The sequence below is a fragment of the Schistocerca gregaria genome, chromosome 2 (assembly GCF_023897955.1).
Source record: "Schistocerca gregaria isolate iqSchGreg1 chromosome 2, iqSchGreg1.2, whole genome shotgun sequence".
NCBI lineage: Eukaryota > Metazoa > Arthropoda > Insecta > Orthoptera > Acrididae > Schistocerca > Schistocerca gregaria.
In genome coordinates this window covers 512829295-512842286 of record NC_064921.1, presented here as the reverse complement: position 1 = coordinate 512842286, position 12992 = coordinate 512829295, and the positions used below count along the sequence as shown (strand labels likewise).

Genomic DNA, 12992 nt, shown 5'->3' with positions numbered 1-12992 from the left:
AAACAATACACCAAACTGCATCTAACCAGGGGAATGGAAAACATTAATTCATAGTCTTAGGTGCATTTGCTATGTCACTACACTATTCGAAGCTTCAAAATTTGAATCTGTAGTGCGACTGTGTGGTACTCTGTAGTCTAGTTTTGAGTGCCTTTTATTTCAGTCTACACTATCATTATTTAGCTTACTATATTTGGATATTTGGTTAAGAGTACTTACTGCAAGTGGCATTCTATTATTTAAATTGTTGTTCAGTGCCGTTGAGAGATACATGTGTAGTGTTTTTTTTGTTTCGTTTGTTGCAATAGTGTAATCATTAGCCAAATTTTGTCAATTTTTATGAAATCTGGAGATTTGGAACCACTGTCAAATATGTTAATAGCTCGTTCCTATTACTAAATCTAAACATCTTTACGAAAATACTCACGTGCTTGAACGTTTGAGCTACCGCACAGTTCGCGTTTGGATACCACCGAGCACTTCGACTCGGCTTAGGCTCAGAACAGCCAGGTGATCACCAAGAAACACTCGCTCTCAGACCCCTCGTTCATCCCGTTTGGATCCGGCTGCTCCATTCGAGAAGGTGGTTTTCGCAATGCTGGCACAATTAATGAAATCAACCCGCCTTCTGCCCTCTTTAAAATATAAGTTGCAAATCTGTGTAAAGAAATTCTAAACACAGTGTTGTTTATATCACTATCTCCTTGTTTGTGAAGCCACGAGAAGAACGTTATTCCAACCTGCTTGTTGCCGGAAAATATTCGTTACTCCACATTATTTTACCTTTAATAACATAGACTGTGCGAAAGCGAAAGATGCTGCTTACGTGCTTACATTTCTGTACTGAAAACCCTAAATGGAACAATAATTTGACTTTTAAAAAAATCATTAATATCTTGTTTACATTCTGTGTAACGACCTCACCTCTTACCGCACACATCGAATGGGAAATCGTATTTTTCAGTTGTTTGTATTAGTTTTTGTGTTTAGGAGATCTCTAAGGACTCTTAAGTGCAGTATCATAAAAATTTAATTCAAATTTAAATTTGTTAGATTGTTTGAAAATTGTGCAAGTCTAAAAGAACATCGTTAATTGATGCTTCTACCTTCGTGTGGCAGACAAACATGAAACGGACAAACATTGCAATTACTACATTAGGCTGCAATCATGCAACATTTTCATAAGATACACGATAATATTCCCTTGTGGCTGTCTTCATTATTGTTACTGTTCTTAATGAGTGCAAACATTATTTTACGACACTATAGAGATAGCCAACTGTTCTGTAAACACTCATCTTCGTGATTAATCACAAATAAGAAACATAATTCAGCTCAATAGAGTGTTGCAGCCGTTTTCTTCATCCTTATCGAATATAAGGCATGCAGCAGCTATACGTTTAACTGATGATTCCAGGTATCGTTACCTTCCACTTGCTACGATCGGAAGGAACACGTCATAAAGTCGTCAAGCACCGAGAACGGTTTACTGACAGATGTGTAAGCAAATTCATCGCCACTTGTAGTGTCTCCGGCAGCAGCTGCTATAGACAGAACCGAGGCAGATGGAGACCACGCCACCAGAGCGCTTCTGCTGGCCTGGCGCCAGTGGTGGCTCAGCTTATCGCCGCAGGGAGTGACGTCCTTCCACGGGCAACCAGTGCACCGTGGCGCTACCTCAGTCCATTTTGGGCGACCCTGCTGCGTTCCAGTTTCAGGGACTGCACAGACATTCTGCCGGTAAATTAGTCAGCATCTGGAAATATAAAACAACATCAAAAGAAACCCGCGAAGTGCAGAAGCAAGAAACTATAAAAAGAGCACTTAAGCGTTGTAGATGGTACACCTCCATTTAAATAAAGGACGAAATAAACCATATCGCCAGCCCTGCCGCCGATCGGTTCTAGGCGCTTCAGTCCGAAACCACGCTGCTGCTGCTTCGGTCGAAGGTTCGAATCCTGCCTCGGGCATGGATGTTTGTTATGTCCTTAGGTTAGTTAGGTTTACGTAGTTCTATAGGGGACTGACGACCTCAGATATTAAGTCCCATAGTGCTAGGGAGCCATTTGTACTATTTAAAACATATCGAATTTCCTTCAATTATATCTGAATAATAGTTTCTTTCTTTGAACTACAAACAACTGACTTGTCTGGTTTACAGGGAAAATGAAATGTTGGACTAGATATTACTAATACTTCTAAAATACCAAATTTGTTACGCCTTACTTTATTTTTGTTGTTTTCCAAACTAATCGAAAAAATAATCAATTACTTGATTCTTCTTCATTCGATCACGTTAAATTACAAAATATCTATGTTAAAAATGGAAGAAATGAAGTTTTTCCTCGATAATTATTGAATTTTCATCCACCAAATAACTTATTAACCGTTGAAGAGTCTTTTAGAGGTTTTAAAAGAATAATCCTATTATATAATGATGTAAGTGTAATCCATTCAATTTCGTTCAAAATTATCCTATTTATGCAATTAATATGTCTAGAGTAATAAATGTTCTAATTACTCAAGAAACTACAATGAATTTTGTGCATTCTAAAATAAAAATATCCACATTGATACAACTGTATATGTAATTTTATATGGTAAATTGAATTTAAGTTATGATTCACAATGCAGAATGCCTACTGAAAATTTCTAAGTACATAAATGAATAAAAAATTAGAAACAATGGCAGAACTTTTAACTTTATGTATTCATTTTCTTTTGAAACATTTTCATAAAAGTTAAGAAGATGAAAACGGCAAACTTCAGAGTATCAAAAACTAAAACGTTTTCCAAAGTTTGAAAATGTTAGTGAGAACTTCACTGATCAGTGTTATATTAGTTTATCATCGGTTCAGTCATACGTGCATACTGGACGCTCCCAGTTCGAGTGCAATACCCTCATATGAAACATTTTGTAGTTTATAGGAGACATATTTTCTCTGCTTTGGTGATCGGAAAACCTCTAGGGACATGAAGAGTCGCATATTTGCTTCATGTACACTTTGAATTATATTGAAATATTTCTGTACAATTTCCATTGGTTTCAGAGCAATGCATTGCATATAAGTAAGAGTAACATAATCTAAAGCACTCACATGTTGCCTTCTGAAAGTTAAATCATCTAAATGAATTACATTCTTAATCATGTTAAATTACTCTTAGGGCTTTTAGAACATAGCCACTATCTTTATTGATTCTGTGACAATAAATTACACTATAATACCATTTTATGAGTGGTATTATTTTAGTTTGACTGTATCTACGACCCTTCATTCATATTTTCCATTCGATCTAATTTTTTCTTTCTATCTAGATAATTGTTATCAATTTCAATTCTTTCATAATATTGGGCAGTACACTTAGTTGTTTTCAATATGTTCGCTAGTAATTATTGTAGTAGATTAATATTTAAATACTTTAGCTAACGAAATACATGTGTAAGTAGCAAATATACACAATACATATTCGTTTTCTGAGGAAGTAAGGTGTAATATGGAAAGTTAAGTGCCGTCATTGTTCTCCAAATGATGAAACTGATGTAAAGATAAAGTAAAAAGCAGAGTATGTCTAATAGAGTGACTCTGTTGCTGAAAGGCTAGTGTCAGACCAGCAATCCCATGGTCTGCTATTCACTCGTCGTTCTATCCTAGAACTTGCTCTGCCACTTACCACTTGTTTCACCTCTGCCAGTGATCTGTATTCGCAAAAGGTACCAAACTGCGTCATTGTTTCGAAGCCACATTGCTCTTTGGCTTCCTCTGACATGTTGAATACGACGGTGCAGAAATCAGAGGAAGGCAAAACTATACCACTTCACAGAATGAGATTTTCACTCTGCAGCGGAGTGTGCGCTGATATGAATCTTCCTGGCAGATTAAAACTGTGTGCCTGACCGAGACTCGAACTCGGGACCTTTGCCTTTCGCGGGCAAGTGCTCTACCAACTGAGCTATCGAAGCACGACTCACGCCCGGTACTCACAGCTTTACTCCTGCAGTATCTCGTCTCCAATCTTCCAAACTTTACAGAAGCTCTTCTGCGGACCTTGCAGGACTAGAACTCCTGAAAGAAAGGATATAGCGAAGACATGGCTTAGCCACTGCCTGGGGGATGTTACCAAAATGAAATTTTCGCTCTGCAACGGAGTCTGCGCTGACATGTAGAGCGCTTGCCCGTGAAAGACAAAGGTCCCGAGTTCGAGTCTCGGTCGGGCACACAGTTTTAATCTGCCAGGAAGTTTCATATCAGCGCACACTCCGCTGCAGAGTGAAAATCTCATTCTGGAAACATCCCCCAGGCTGTGGCTAAGCCATGTCTCCGCTATATCCTTTCTTTCAGGAGTGCTAGTTCTGCAAGGTCCGCAGAAGAGCTTCTGTTAAGTTTGGAAGGTTGGAGACGAGATACTGGCAGAAATAAACCTGTGAGTACCGGGCGTGAGTCGTGCTTCGGTAGCTCAGTTGGTAGAGCACTTGCCCGCGAAAGGCAAAGGTCCCGAGTTCGAGTCTCGGTCGGGCACACAGTTTTAATCTGCTAGGAAGTTTCTATACCACTTCAATTACTACCATGTCTAGTGAAGCACTACAGTGTCCGAGTCAACGTTCGAGCTGAGGACATGTCTTACTGTATTACAGTACTAATGTTCTATACTGACGAAGTACGAATATTCGTCCAGTGCAGCAATGCTGTTACAGAAATAGTTTGTTCAAAATTATAATCATTTATGTGGCATTAACTCGAAAGACGTTTAAATTGCCAGCACTAACAATGATAATTCGTGCAATGTTAGTTTCTGACGTTGAAGTGCGACGACAACGAGTGATCGACATCATAAGGTCCGCTCTTGAATTTGGTGAGGCACTTAACATGATGGCAGTCTCCAGCACACAGACCACACATAACTGCAATGTAAAATATGCCCTCACTGAAAGTCAGTGACAGAGTTGGTGGAGAGATTAAGAAAGTAGATTAAAAGTTTTGAAGAAATTAGATTCAAACCTTCAATCAGACCCGATTTTGAATTTGTTGAAGCACACCAGATGAATGCCAAGAAGGTTCCATCAGCAAGGCTATAGCCCGTTTATTCCGCTAATTTGTGAGACTTTAATACCCTCTGTATTAACAGGTCATCATGCCTTAACCTATTTCTTGCTTCAATGAAAACCTCAAACCCACGTAAGTCAGAATGCACGGAGTAACATTTAATGCAACGCCTTTACTTTAATAAGAGTGTTACCGTCTCAGACAACTAGTACATGCAGAGTGAGGCCACAGACTGTTCAGACATTTCTTCTCATATTTTATCCTAATTGCATAATGAATTTTCACACGAGAGTCTCTTGCTTCATTTACTTTCTTGTTGTTGTTGTGGTCTTCAGTCCTGAGACTGGTTTGATGCAGCTCTCCATGCTACTCTATCCTGTGAAAGCTTCTTCATCTCCCAGAACCCTCTGCAACCCACATCCTTCTGAATCTGCTTAGTGTAGTCATCTCTTGGTCTCCCTCTACGATTTTTACCCTCCACGCTGCCCTCCAATACTAAATTGGTGATCCCTTGATGCCTCAGAACATGTCCTACCAACCGATCCCTTCTTCTGGTCAAGTTGTGCCACAAACTTCTCTTCTCCCCAATCCTATTCAATACTTCCTCATTAGTTATATGATCTACCCATCTAATCTTCAGCATTCTTCCGTAGCAACACATTTCGAAAGCTTCAATTCTCTTCCTGTCCAAATTATTTATTATCCATTTTTCACTTCCATACATGGCTACACTCCATACAAATACTTTCAGAAACTTCTTGACGCTTAAATCTATACTCGATGTTAACAAACTTCTATTCTTCAGAAACGCTTTCCTTACCATTGCCAGTCTACATTTTATATTCTCTCTACTTCAACCATCATCAGTTATTTTGCTCCCCAAATAGCAAAACTCCTTTACTACTTTAAGTGTCTCATTTCCTAATCTAATTTCCTCAGCATCACCTGACGCAATTCGACTACATTCCATTATCCTCGTTTTGCTTTTGTTGATGTTCATCTTATATCCTCCTTTCAAGACACTATCCATTCCGTTCAACTGCTCTTCCAAGTCCTTTGCTGTCTCTGACAGAATTACGATGTCATCGGCGAACCTTAGAGTTTTTATTTCTTCTCCATGGATTTTAATACCTACTCCAAATTTTTCTTTTGTATCCTTTACTGGTTGCTCAATATACAGATTGAATAACATCGGGGAGAGACTACAACCCTGTCTCACTCCCTTCACAACCACTGCTTCCCTTTCATGTCCCTCGACTCTTATAACTGCCATCTGGTTTCTGTACAAATTGTAAATAGCCTTTCGCTCCCTATATTTTACCCCTGCCACCTTCAGAATTTGAAAGAGAGTATACCAATCAACATTGTCAAAAGCTTTCTCCAAGTCTACAAATGCTAGAAACGTAGGTTTGCCCTTCCTTAATCTAGCTTCTAAGATAAGTCGTAGGGTCAATATTGCCTCACGTGTTCCAACATTTCTACGGAATCCAAACTGATCATCCCCGAGGTCGGCTTCTACTAGTTTTTCCATTCGTCTGTGAAGAATTCCTGTTAGTATTTTGCAGCTGTGACTTATTAAACTGATAGTTCGGTAATTTTCACATCTGTCAACACCTGCTTTCTTTGGGATTGGAATTATTATATTCTTCTTGAAGTCTGAGGGTATTTCGCCTGTCTCTTACATCTTGCTCACCAGATAGTAGAGTTTTGACAGGACTGGCTCTCCCAAGGGCGTCAGTAGTTCCAATGGAATGTTGTCGACTCCGGGGGCCTTGTTTCGACTCAGGTCTTTCAGTGCTCTGTCAAACTCTTCACGCAGTATCGTATCTCCCATTTTGTCTTCATCTACATCCTCTTCCTTTTCCATAATATTGTCCTCAAGAACATCACCCTTGTATAGAACCTCTATATACTCCTTCCACCTTTCTGCTTTCCCTTCTTTGCTTAGAACTGGGTTTCCATCTGAGCTCTTGATGTTCATACAAGTGGTTCTCTTATCTCCACAGGTCTCTTTAATTTTCCTGTAGGCAGTATCTATCTTACCCCTAGTGAGATAAGCCTCTACATCTTACATTTGTCCTCTAGCCATCCCTGCTTAGCCATTTTGCACTTCCTGTCGATCTCATTTTTGAGACGTTTGTATTCCTTTTTGCCTGCTTCATTTACTTCATTTTTATATTTTCTCCTTTCATCAATTAAATTCAATATTTCTTCTGTTACCCAAGGATTTCTACTAGCCCTCGTCGTTTTACTTTCTTGATCCTCTGCTGCCTTCACTACTTCATCCCTCAAAGCTACCCATTCTTCTTCAATTGTATTTCTTTCCCCCATTCCTGTCAATTGCTCCCTTATGCTCTCCCTGAAACTCTCTACAACCTCTGGTTCTTTTTGTTTATCCATGTCCCATATCCTTAAATTCCCACCTTTTTGCAGTTTCTTCAGTTTTAATCTACAGGTCATAACCAATAGGTTGTGGTCAGAGTCCACATCTGCCCCTGGAAATGTCTTACAATTTAAAACCTGGTTCCTAAATCTCTGTCTTACCATTATATAATCTATCTGATGCCTTTTAGTGTCTCCAGGCTTCTTCCATGTATACAGCCTTCTTTTATGATTCTTGAACCAAGTGTTAACTGTGATTAAGTTGTGCTCTGTGCAAAATTCTACCAGACGGCTTCCTCTTTCATTTCTTTGCCCCAGTCCATATTCACCTACTATATTTCCTTCTCTCCCTTTTCCTACTACCGAATTCCAGTCACCCATGACTATTAAATTTTCATCTCCCTTCACTATCTGAATAATTTCTTTTATTTGATCATACATTTCTTCAATGTCTTCCTCATCTGCAGAGCTAGTTGGCATATAAACTTGTACTACTGTAGTAGGTGTGGGCTTCGTATCTATCTTGGCCACAATAATGCGTTCACTATGCTGTTTGTAGTAGCTTACCCTCATTCCTATTTTCCTATTCATTATTAAACCTACTCCTGCAATACCCCTATTTGGTTTTGTGTTTATAACCCTGTAGTCACCTGATCAGAAGTCTTGTTCCTCCTGCCACCGAACTTCACTAATTCCCACTACATCTAACTTTAACCTATCCATTTCCCTTTTTAAATTTTCTAACCTACCTGCCCGATTAAGGGATCTGACACTCCACGCTCCGATCCGTAGAACGCCAGTTTTCTTTCTCCTGATAACGACATCCTCTTGAGTAGCCCCCACCCGGAGATCCGAATGGGGGACTATGTTACCTCCGGAATATTTTACCCAAGAGGATGCCATCATCATTTAATCATACAGTAAAGCTCGGGAAAAATTACGGCCGTAGTTTCCTCTTGCTTTCAGCCGTTCGCAGTACCAGCACAGCAAGGCCGTTTTGGTTAGTGTTACAAGGCCAGATCAGTCAATCATCCAGACTGTTGCCCCAACAACTTTTGAAAAGGCTGCTGCCCCTCTTCAGGAACCACACGTTTGTCTGGCCTCTCAACAGATACCCCTCCGTTGTGGTTGCACCTACGGTACGGCTATCTGTATCGCTGAGGCACGCAAGCCTCCCCACCAACGGCAAGGTCCATCGTTCTCAGTTTCTATTTGTTGACTTTTCACCCGTATTGCGCGCTGCTTACGTGAGTGCCTACGGGGGTAGTGTCTATCAGTGTATGTAACCCACCTCAAGGTACCTAATCTAACATTTCATTCTTGTAGTAATCTGCTCTTGATCAGGGGAACTCATTTTCATGGGGTCGAAAACAGGAGGAACTTTCACACGCTGTGGAAGAGCTATTGGTCAAGGTTTCATGCTATTTGGTCACGAGTGCAGTCGGGAGAGCCTTTTCTTGGATTACCTTTCTGGCTCAGCTTCCAACGACAATGAGCAGTGGAACAAAAGACTGGTGGTGTCCTCAACAGCAGAATGGGAAGCACTGGTGAAAGCGGAGAAAACTCTGCTTTGTTTGTTAACTTCGGGTGCAGTCAGCTGTTACACTTCCCGTCATGCTGCTGTGTGTCGTCCCCAGACACGCTCCCTCAAGGAACATATATATAGCGACACTCGTCACCAATTTCCACGCATGCGTATCTCATTGGTAGATTCATTTTAACTTTATGATGGCAGCCAGTGACCTGACTTGCAGATCCCTGGGTAGAAGAGCACGTAGGTCCTTCCTATGACTGTCCAGGAAAGTCTTTACCGGGTGCTACCAGAATTCATAGAGGACTTGCTTTCGTATTCGTTTTCTGCTTGGAAACTCTACTTGGTCATGCTACTCTGGACTCCGTGCTCGTAGGTGTTTTTCTTGACTTTGGTCTCCTGCTAAGTCTTTGAAATTACACTTTTAACTATCGCGCATCCGCGATGAGTAATTAGGAGGATGACATCATCTGGCATTTCGGCGTAGGACTGCTGATATTTTAAAAAATATCGGGAATCTGATACATCCAGATTTTAAAAAAATATCATTACCGACCCACGGCAGAGCGAGAGAAAGAATTGACATATCGGAGAAAAAATATTGGCTCACCGGCCTATAAAAACATTAGCTGCACACTGTAAATATACTGCCGGTTTTAGAGCTGTACATTTAAGACACGATTCATTATTAGATATTCTGTACATCAACAAGCTAGCGGCCTGCTTATCCCCTTTGAGAGAGAACTGAAAGGAAAACGATGCAAATTCACGCTTGGCGGTAACCACTTTGCTAACAATGGTAACTGCATATAAGTGGCACAAGAAAAGATACCCAATGGGTCCGTCGTTCTGTTTCGTCATCGTCACGTATTGGATTTGTCCGTAACACTTCATGTCGACTACCCTGTTCTTTCGTATCTGCTAATGGCAGAACCTAGCAGCTCTAGTGTCAAAACCGAACTAGGTGGCGCAGTGGTTAGCACACTGGACCCGCATTCGGGAGGACGACGGTTCAAACCCGTCTCCGGCAATCCTGATTTAGGTTTTCCGTGATTTCCCTAAATCGTTTCAGGCAAATGTCGGGATGGTTCCTCTGAAAGGGCACGACCGATTTCCTTCCCAATCCTTCCCTAATCCGAGCTTGTGCTCTGTCTCCAATGACCTCGTTGTCGACGGGACGTTAAACGCTAATTTCCTCCTCCTCCTCCTCCTCCTCTAGTGTCAAAATTGTGTGATGCAGTTAAACGTTGTTGTTTCTGTTGGTAGCGCGGATTCCGTCAGCCTATCCCATGTCTCCATTCGCGGCAAAGACCAATCTTGTAATCTGGATTTTTGTTCATCATTTTGGGTAACTGTTTTTGAAGAATGCCGATATGAAGAAACAGCGCACTAGTTGCGTTAAAAATTGTTTTTAACGCTACAAGTGTTCTATTTCTTCACATCGGAAATCTTGTTGTATCATTTACACCGCCATCCCTCAGTGCAATTGAAATTCTTCTTTGTGCCGCCTATACTTGCTTCACTCATTGAAAGAGAAAGACTGGACATGATGAAAGCCCAAAAAGTAATAAGACACCTTGACACAGTGAAAGTAAAATCATGGTTTACTACAATTTCAAAAGAACAGTTTCGAATATTTACCGAAAATTGAAAACAAAATATAATACAAAATAAAAATATCGGCTTTCGATATTGCGAATTCATATCGGTATGTCAATATATGGTGGAATAAAACATCTCCGATATATATCAATACTTTTTGAAGAAAACGTCGATATATCGATATTTTAGTAACAGCCCTAGTTCGGCGCACACTGGATTGTATTTAGCCTCTTCGACAGCAGTCACAGTAAGACCGCATTTGTAAAGCACACTCTCGACTTCGGAAATCGGGATACGACAGGGCAACAGGAGTTCGTCCTCATTTTCTATTTTTTAGCCTTCCTGGCTCCATGGGCTCGACGCACTGGAATGCAACTTTTTCAGCAATTTAGTTCTTGCTTTATGGGAGTAATCTATCATTTTATATACTTTAGGGTGGCAGATTTTGTATCAGAGTAACCGAAACACCCAAGGAGCACCTGATGAGCAAGTTTTACAGCACACCCGGCTTCTGGTAGCTGTAACATGGCAGTTTCGAATATCTGGCACCAATGGATATTCAAAAAAGCATTTTCTACACAGGGACTGGTCTAATATTATCACATCCTGTCGTATATCCTCACAGTAAAAATGAAGATATCAGAGGTACTCATCTGTCTGGGCAGTAACAACACGAGACGCAAACAGGTACCATGGCTTCACTTGACACAGCATTGGAGGGACGTCAACGGAAGTGCGTCTAATGAAAATATTGGAAACAAGAGTTAGCACTACGTAGTCTTTTCATTTCTACATACAGTGTCTTTATGAACGTATCTGTAGTGTGAATGCTCTGCGGGGAACAGACACTGCCAAACTGCATTCCTCACCGTCATAAAGGCTCAGTAAATGGAGTGATACTGTGTTATGCCATTGGCTATAAAACACGAACATCTCTAAAACACATAGCTAGTGATTTGAACACCAGAGTTCATATTTCTGCAGCGTTGAAGTCGGTGGCAGTTGATACACGGGAGTTCATTGCTCGGCTGACACACATCGTATTTAAATATGTTTAACTGCTTTCATCTCAATCTGAATCATGTTCCCGCCGATTAATAAGTGTGTAATGCTGATTATGGGTAATAGCAATAATTGTAAGAATTAAGCTAGAAACTCCTATCTTAAAAAGGTATCAATTCTAGTGCTAGTTTCCATGTTCCATATTCCTGTAGTTGCACTTTTAACTGGAGCATGATGAGCTGAGGGAAAACCAGGAGCGTAAGGCAGTTACTCAGAGCCCCTATGAGCTTAGCCCGGCGTTCAATGGAGACGTGTCTCGTCGATCACCGGAGGTTGGCAGCCGGGCACCTGACGGGCTGTAGCCGCAGAGTTTATCCACCAGCTGGGCTCTCAGCGGCCGCGCTGTATGGGGTCAGAGTCTCTCCCTCAGTAAATAAAATAGTGAGCCGTGACGAGAAGCTGCCCCAGTGCAGAATATTGCCACTTTACAAGTCGAGCTGTTTTATCAAAGCACGGTTCTAAAGAACGTATTTTTTCTCCAACTAGTGTCTTCCTAGAAAGTACAGGATTGACAGGCCAGTCTCAGATACGGAGCTATGTTGTCTTGTGGAAAGGGCACAGCTGTTACTCATTATGAAAATCTTTCCTTTCTTTGTGACGGCAATGTGACGACGTCTCGGCAGTTCTCCACACGGGAGAACAGTGTCATAGCTAGAGAATAGTGGAAAGTTGGATAAACTTTAAAAAAGTAACAAAGAGTGGAAGGCAAGATACCAGTTTCTGAGAGTTTTAGATGTGGGAAACCAGCCTACTGGCTGCAGTAAAGGCTTAACTGAAGAGTGGGTGACTGACATTTCATAACTTAAGCATGGTCTACACGAGAAGACAGCTGACAGGCTTATGCTCTAGATCTTTACCCATCTGGGGAATTAGTTAGTTTGTTAAAAATAAGATCATTGGCCTGCGTTTGACGGAGCCTTTCCGTTTGGGAGCAGAATTACGCAGATTTTGCAGTGACCAGATAAATGAGTTTGTTCTTGTACAGGAAACTGGATTCTGGGTCATAAGGTTGTGTAGAACACACTTTTGGTCTGTCGATAGTGAAACGAAATCCAGCGTCTGATGTGCTGCTGTGGACCACATCACTTGCAGCTTCCCACTCGCCGGATACAATGTGTGGTGAGTACTTGGAGCATAGACCAGGTAGCTGTGAGAGTTATTAATTGTTTGTCTGAAAGCTGTTTTACGTAGATTACGTTCCGCAATTTCTATGTTTTGTTTAGAGCTCATTCATGACCAGGTTAGTTAAGTTGTTTGCATCTGGTAGTCACTCGTCCTTCTGGAAAAATTTCAGCCATCACTGTGTGCCCATCGGGATCTTGTGTTTTCATAGATGGGTTGTGAGATGGTGGTAATATCAGTTCATTCATCCC

At 41.0% G+C, this 12992-nt stretch overlaps 1 non-coding gene across 1 annotated transcript; it reads right to left on the bottom strand.

Moving 5' to 3' along the window:
- Positions 1-3887: 3887 nt before the first annotated feature.
- Positions 3888-3962, bottom strand: Trnas-cga (transfer RNA serine (anticodon CGA)). Its single transcript has one exon. It is a non-coding gene; the product is annotated as a tRNA-Ser (tRNA).
- Between the last annotated feature and the right edge of the window lie 9030 nt (positions 3963-12992).